At 40.2% G+C, this 8,535-nt stretch overlaps 1 protein-coding gene across 2 annotated transcripts in view; it reads right to left on the bottom strand.

Annotated features, from left to right (window-relative positions):
• The window catches only part of vps37a (VPS37A subunit of ESCRT-I), an 18,893-nt gene that overhangs the window by 5,638 nt on the left and 4,720 nt on the right, over positions 1 to 8,535 (bottom strand). The gene's annotated exons all lie outside the window — the stretch shown is intronic.

An 8,535-nucleotide genomic window follows, 5' to 3' on the forward strand; every position in this document is an offset into this window, starting at 1 on the left:
TAGTATCATCAGCATACATTAAAATATTGGAGTGATTAGATATTTTGGTATGGTCATTTATGTATAGTAAAAATAAGCAATGGACCCAGTATACTACTCTGTGGGACTCCCATAGAGCATGGTAGTGACTGGGATGTTCACCCACACATATACACACACACACATATATGTATACACACATACATATATATATAAATAAATAAATATATATATAATAAACTACTACTTGTACTACTATTCTTACTTCGCTGTTTTTCACTTATCGCGGGTCTTCTGGGTACAGATCCCCCACGTTAAACGAGGGACTACTGTATACGCAGTAGTAATAAAATCAGTTATATTTTAAATTACTTTTTCAATAATATCACACGTATTTGGACCAGCGTGTCCTTTGACATGCCTCAGGGGGTGTTGCAGCACCTTTCACACCCCTACTTCCCAGCCATCAAGGATCAACTCTACTCAGACTTTAGCTCGTCAGTCAGGTTAAAATTCAACGTCTTCAAACTGGGGTTATATAAATAACTATACAACAGATGAGCTATCAGCTGTTAAATCACTTTAAATGACCTTTACTATGGGAAAAAAAATAAAAACCATGCAAATTATCAAAAACAATTATTGTCAAATGAGCTCATAAGACTAGTTTATGGTGTTCACTTTTCATAAACAACATCCAGTCTTCTCAGATGCTCAGTTGATCATCAAAATTCTTCTCTTTCAGCACATCAGCTGACGTCCCATTGAATGTGTCAGCAGCACTTTGTGGCCTCCAACCCAACACAAGAACCTGCTGAGAACGCTGCTGCCATCAGACCTATCGAATTCACAGGAAGTGTTGAGAAGGCAAACTTTCCTCGTAGCTTTTATGCAAACCACAGCCCTCTGCCTCTCGTTCCTCTTTGCTCACTTTGTGAATATTTCTCCAGCAAATGAAACAACATTTAAGACATGTCATGTACAGAAGTGGCAAAGCATTTCTTAACAAACGTGTTCCACATTTGACTCATCATATGACTGTCATGCTATTACAGAATCTGCCATTTTGCTCCAAACGCCGTGGAGAACAAACAATTCTTTGACTGACAAAACTGATTTATGGAGGTCACTGAAGTTGACCTCCTGAAAGCCCTCAGGTGCAAAGTGCAATTTTCTCTGCATCGTATCGGAGGCGCAACTTTTGGTTGATGGTTCAGCCGGAGTAAATCCTCATGTTGAGTCTGCTCCTTCATTTCCTATCAGACGAAACCAGCCTTCTGTCTCCTCACATGCTGCAGAGGGCCTTTCGTCACCCAGCTGGTTTGTGTTTGAATACCAACAAATGCGTCTCAAGTCCGAAACCGGCATCTAAGGAGCGGGATGAGAGTCAGGCCATGAAGTTCACAGAGATTCATCCGATACGGCTACACCCAGAGACAAATCTACACAAGAAGTCCCATTACTTTTTGTCTTCTAGTGTTTGGCCAAGTCTTGAGCGCCCCCCCGCTCCCCTCTTCTCTTCTCCCCTTCCCCAAAAGGCATTTTTGTAACAGCATGCAGGCAAGTGAGCTATGTCAGAAGGTGTTAGCGAGTCTGAAAGCAGATCTGCCTTTCAAGGCCGATGCGAGCGCGATGGGAAGCACTTTCCCCTCAGCTGGCACCAGAAATGAAACCTTTTCACGTGTATGTTCAGGGGCCTTCCTCCGGACAAACAAGATCTGATGAAACCGCTTATCTGGTCCATGAAGATCGGGGGCCAAGTGGTGGCATGGGGTGAAAAAACAGTTTTAACTCGTGAGCTTTTCTCATGATTCTCGTGTCATATTTTTTATTCAGAGACCTCCAAAAAATAACAAGCTTGTCCTGATCTGTAAACGAGAGAAATTGCATTTCCTGCGAAAATGCAGTGTGAATGCTCATTGCTGAAGAACTGGCTGAGAAACAGCTGAAATTAGCTAAAAAATAAAACCTGCTGAAATGTAGCTGAAATAGAAGGACAAGCCTAAGTTAGTAGAAGAAAGAACACATATTTGCTGAAATTGGTTTAAATATTCAGACATTAGCAGAAAAATTAGGAAAGCAGCTAAAAAAGTTGAAAATAGCAACAACAACAAAAATGCTGAAAATTAGCTGAAAGGCAGAAAGAAGCTGAAACTACCAGACGGAAGCTGAAATGAGCTAAAAAAAATGTTGAATTCGCTGAAAGAGCTAAAACTAGCATAAATAGTAACTGACATAACTTAAATTAGCATGCATAGGCTGAAAGGAGTATAACAAGACACGATTAGCGTAAAGAGGTTAATTAGGCTGAAAGTAGCAGAAATTACCACACCCAAAAAATAAAATATCTGGAAACAGCTGAAATTGGCTAAAAGTGCTAAAAAAAAAAAAAAAAGCTAGCTGAAAAGGTAGAACAAGTTTAAATTACCAGAAAATAGCAGAAAGAGCACAGGTTTGCCCAATTAGGCTTAAAGAAACAGAAATGAGCACAAAGAAGTGGAAATTATTTAAAAAAAACTGAAATTAGCAAATAACAGCTGAAAAGTTGCTAAAAAAAAAAGCAGAATGAAGCTTCAATGTCCAGAAGAAAGTTGAGAGAGCACATTTTTGCGGAATTAGACTGAAAATAATTGAAATGAGTGCAAAAAATGTGGAATTAGTCAAAAAAGCTAAATTTAGCATAAAACAGCTGAACAGTAGCTGAACTAGCAGAAAAAGCTAAAACGCATAAATGAGCTGAAATTAGCAGAAAAGAGCATAAAAATGTTGTACTTGGTAGAAATAATCTAAATGGAGCACAAAACAGCTGAAAAAAGTGCTGAAAGTAGCTGAAACAAGTTTAAATTAGCACATGGAAGCTGAAAGAAGCTGAACCTGAACAAAAATGTGAAAGGAGCAGTAAAAGTTTTAAACAGATCTAAAGACATGAAGGATGTAAAATGAGCTCAGTTCATTTTCTATGAGGAAATTTTTCAAAAAAGGCTAAATATTTAAGAAAGCTAAAGATGCACCAATACGAAAAGTCACAGCACCTTTCTCCTGAACGAGCTGAACATTTTGATAAATGATTTGTTAAATGGTACAAAAATTGTGGAACTAGAAAGATGCAGAACATATGGAAGAAAAATGGATCACAATAGTGTGAATGCTTCATAAACATTCACACTATTAAAGCTCTGATATTCCTTACAGGAATGCTTATGGCCCACTGCCCAGTTCCTGTTCAGAGTATTAGTAAGAGATCAGTCTCAGAAACTACCACTCCAAATCTTGCTCAGTATCTGTACAATTGGTTGAGTTGTAGCTTTTTTTGTGTTTGCTGAGAGTGATTTGCTTTGACAGCCATCTTTAAAAGTGAATCAGTAGATATGTTGCTAATGTGACAAAGATGCACACAGATACAAAGACATGGGCATGATCTCCTCATCTTCACCCTTGTTGGCGGTCTCTGTGTTTTGAATTTGTTTGATTCTAGTAATTCAGAAGCTTAAGCACAGATTTATTTAGAGGTGGGTGCAAATCATCGAATTTACCAGTAATCCCTGTATATGGAGTGGCACTAAAACCAGTATCACAGGCTTGAGGGGCGTTGAACTCAAGAGAGTGCTGCCACACAACTCCTCGCTTTTTTTGTTTTTCTTTCTGGAAGTGGCAGAAGGAGTTGCAGAAAGTTATCTGAAAGGAACAATCTGCGGGAAAATTCGGTTATAATTTCCTCACGCAGGCCAGATGTGCATCTGCAAGTGTTCCGCCTCTCGCAGCTCTTTAATTTGTTCACCTTCTTCACATAAGGAAGCTGAAATAACAATTATTTGTGTTGTACGGCGCTCTGGAAATTTCTTTGACCTTTCATTTGACTTAACAAGATGATTCCATTTGCATCAGACCGGCTTCAGTCCTGCACTTAAATGCCGGTTTGACATTTTCTGCCAAAGCCACTTCCTCTTGTGGCATCGAGTGCCCTGTGTTTGAGCGTCGGGTAATGAGGGAAATATTCCGTGCGAGAGCAGGATGAAGCAAATTGCCTCCATCACGGCTTCTTTTTTGGACTGTAAAAAAGCAATCAGGAAACGGAGCGTCCCACGGTTTTACAGCTGCTGTTTTCGAGTCGAACCAACACACAAACTGGTTTCATTAGCGAGCAGTGCTGGAAACTAATGTTTGCTCACTGGTTAATTTTTTTCCTCCCCAATAAGATCTTTTAGCTGCTCCTTCTAAAACAAAGGTTTTCATTGAGAGGGTTCCTGGTGCCAGTTTAGAGATCGTTAAGGAGGAAAAAAACCACAAGTGGTGACAATGCAGTTGGCAGTTTCATCTGGCCTGCTGTCGGCCATAGAAATCCACATACTTGAGGAAAGTCTCGAAACAATGTGAGTGGGCGAGTTCGGTCGCGCTCTTGGGACGAGGAGCTCTGTGTGGCTACTCTGTGGTCCCGCTCACAAACCCAAGAATGTCACCACGATCTCAGATGCTCTCAGCAGCCAAGGATGAGATGAAGTATATCTGAGAAAAGAAACCCCCAGCAGCAGCAGCAGCAATCATCTCTTTCACTGCAGACTCAAAACCAGCAGCTATTGTGTAAATTACTGCAGTTTGGTGTTTATCCCCCACTTAATAAAAAAAAAATCAGCCAATTTAGGCTGTTTAAACTCAGTGAAATGGACAATATATAAATATTTTTTTCATTCCGGATCACTTTATTTACTATAATAGCAGCAAAACCTTGTTGTGCTGCTAAGTATAATAATCCCAATCACTGTTGAGATTGCATACATTTACAAAAAGAGTTTTTTTTAAATACAGAATAGATTATTTAAGCAAAGTAAATCACTATTTTTTAATCCCTGTTCTTAGTAAGTAATTTATAAGGTTTTAGATGAGAGAGTCAGAGTTTCTTTATTTGTCAGTCGCACCACACGTGGTGCATGAGGTGGAATGAAATTGTGTACACAGGATCCCAGTTACATCCAATATGAGTATAAAATGTAAAAGAAAAACGGTAATAAGATCTAAGATATGAACTCATAAAAACGTTAACTAAAAATACACTAAGCACTAGTACAAAAACAATACGCCAAACAGCAGCTAACTTATAAACTTTACAAATGACAAAATTTTGCAAATTACTGCACTAAACATAACTTTATACACGGAATTAAATTGATTTTATATAATAATAAATAGTTTGAGGCTGTTGAAAAAATATATTTTTGGTATTTGCAGGAAACACGTTTGTTAATAATGAGTCTGGTGGTTTTTTCAGAAGAACATCAAATCCCAATAAATTTTCCAGGGCTATCCAACTGGCAACCCGTGGGCCAATTCCGGCCCGTGGGTGACTTCAATCAGGCCCGCTTCATTAAAAAAATAAAATTGGGGGTGGTTCTGGGTTTGGGTTTTAGTTTCTGTTAATTGTATTTATGATTAAATGCAATAAAATAAACAAATTTAAAAGGTAACAGATCATTGTAATAATTGGTTTATTTCCATAATGACTTTAATCGCTGGATGTCCGGTCCCTGAGTTGCTGGCTTTCAGAAACTGTGGCCCCCTGAGCAGTTTTCTTGAATAGCCCTGCTCTTTTTAACATTTCAATAATATAATCTTTAATAAATAAACTGTATTTAATTCAGATGTTAAATGCATCAAGTAAACCACAAATACAACACTGTTACAAAACAGTTGCATTTTAGCAACAACATTTAAATTTAGTGTGATTCTCCGTTTAACGTTATTTTCTCACATTTCTCTCATTATTTTTCATTTTTTGCACAATCTATATAAGGGTGGTTTAAGATATATTATATTGGATTGCATTCATAAGACCCCACACGGGACAAATAAAGTGATTCTTGGAAACAAGGTTTTAATGAAGCTCGATAACATTTCAGGAAATATAACAAGTCATAAGTTTCTAAAGAAAACCCACATTTTTACAAAACACAATCAAAAAAACAAACAGAGAACGGCTTTTGATAGAGTATGATGATGTTTCCAGATTATAACTGACTGGAAAGACTTTTAGACGACAACAAATCGTCATGTCACAAAATTCAGCTTCGTCAAACTTTTAACTTTATTACGTTTTTTCCAAACACACACACAGAAACACATCGTTTAAGGACCACAACAATCAAGAAAAATTGAAACTCTAGGAGCATTAAAACATTTATTTGTCTTTATGTTTTCATAAATAGGAATGCTTTGTGGAAAACTGCTTTTTTAATTTATTCTTTTATGTTCTAAATGTTACAATTATTTAAATTTTGCACATTTCTCAGCCAGCATTGTTTCATTTTCGGACTAATCACAGAACATTGCAAACCTCCGGAGGCAAACGTGGCTGAACACACTGTAGACTCAAGCTAACAATGCTTGTCACTGAGCAATAATGTTATTGCAGGCACCAAAGGTTGCAACAAATGTGTGTGTGTGTGTGTGTGTGTGTGTTTGAATAACCCGAGATTACAATTTCAAAGTCCTCCCCATGAGCGACCGAACAATAGAGAGGGTGGGAAGTTAAAAGAACGGGGTTTCTTTCAAATAAACAGGCATGAGTTGGGCCTGAATGGAGCCGCAACCGAGCAGCCGGATTGGTTCTCAGGAGCAGCAGCTCTGCAGGCTCTCCTCCTCTTCCTCACCCTCCTCCTCCTCAGCTACCAAACAAACTGACGTGGTAAACACAAACAACCTGATAAGGCCTCGCAACTCTTCTCTCCACCTTTTATACTTTGCTCTCTTTTCTCGACCCCTGAACAGAGCTTTGACGGGAAAGTTGTTGGTGGCGGAGAGAAGCGCCCCCTGCCCACCTCCACTTGTGCTATTACTTAATGAGCCTGAAAATACAACCGCACTGTAGTGACCGTGAAGATAGCCTGCAGGCTGGAGTGCTGAGCAGTCGGAGTAATCCTGTTTGGACGTCCCGTGTGGAGGAATCACGGTGCGTCTTGCTCGCGGGGGCCACTTGTTGCAGGGGTGCACCCCCACGTTCGTTCACTGCTGCCGGTGTGATTTACTGAGCCTGCACCACAGCCGTGTGCACTGGCAACCATTACGTGACATGCGAGTTGTTTGTCACATTTCGAACCCATAATTCCAGTTAGTTGCACACAATGGTTCTTCTGACTGCAATCATCATTCAGTTGAATTTTCTATTCTTTTGTAGATTCCAGGGCGAGGCAGCGGAGGCAGGAGTCTCTCACGTTGCATATGTCCTCTCTGGAGCCCCGAGGTGCTCTTTTGACCGCTCCACTTGGCATCTGCTGCCCATCGCCTGTCTATATCTGCATGCTAATGCTCATATCCTGCTGGGATGTTAACTTTAGGCCCTCTGTAATTGATGGCTTCCACACTTCAGCCTAGTTCCCCCCTGCTCTTCTCTCCCTGCCGATTGTTGGTATATCTCTGTGGTTTGGGGGTCTTTCACTCAACTATTGTTCTTTTATGGAGGAATTATAATAGACTAAAGGAGAAAGAAGAAAAAAAAAGAGGGTGGAAGGGATGAAAAGAGGGTCACTGCTGATATTTAGTGAACTCCGAAGGGGGAGTTTTCATTCTCATTCTGCAAGTTTGGCACATGCCTTCTGTTACTAAGTGGCAGCACATTCAAAGAGCTTCTTGCATTTCCCATTCTGCAGCTCCACTAGGAGCCTAGACTTACAACCCTGGCAGCTGCTGGGCCTTCTATGCCGCTATAGACTCCTCTCCACAGGTGAGCTCCCCTACCAAACTCCCAGTCTCCACTTCACTCAATAGAGCCTTTTTCAAGCCTTTTATCATCGGGCAGAGGCTGGCTTCATGTGTGCCACTCAGAAAAAATCACAACTCAGCATTCTCAAGACTGCAATTAATGTTGGTGCAACATATATTTTCACAGCGATTTATGTCTTAATTTAGCATATATTTAGGCTTAAGAAACATTTTGAAGTTTGTGCATGCACTAATTGCATTACGACTGGTTAGTTATTTATGAAACCAATCAGAGAGGTCACAGCAGAAATCATCAGAGAACATAAGTCCTGCATGATATGTGTTTGTGAGATGCTACAGCAGTTGGATTGCTGTTTCTGCAAGGCAACAATTACTTTAAAAGCTATCGGCTGGATTGGTAAACCACTCTCAATGATGTTGTTGTTTTGGTTTGGGTCAGTTTCAGCACATTTCTTTCCTTCTGAATCCACTGGCAGACAATTCACTTGTTTATTTTCTTCTTTCTCCCCTCTCGGGTACGTGAGCTGTTACATATTACTCCAAAGGTGTGGTGCCTCTTCCCTCAAAGGCCTCCACTGTTTCCCCCAAACTGCTGCCAAGCTGGGCTATCTATTCATTTGGTTACTTAAGTGTAATTGCTCCTCTTTGAAGCTTCAGAAAGGCAAATCATTTGCTTTGGCCCTGGGGCAGGAGTGGTCACCGAGCTGGCGATCCCCTTCTGGTCAGAGAGCGTCGGGGAGACCGCGAGAGGCCAGCTCCCATACGGAGAAGAAATAATACGGCCAGGGCCGCTCAATTTCACCTCCCTTTTCATCCCATTATTTGAAAACTTTTTATTAACAACAG

The sequence above is a fragment of the Nematolebias whitei genome, chromosome 16 (assembly GCF_014905685.2).
Source record: "Nematolebias whitei isolate Nwh7 chromosome 16, NemWhi1, whole genome shotgun sequence".
Lineage (NCBI taxonomy): Eukaryota > Metazoa > Chordata > Actinopteri > Cyprinodontiformes > Rivulidae > Nematolebias > Nematolebias whitei.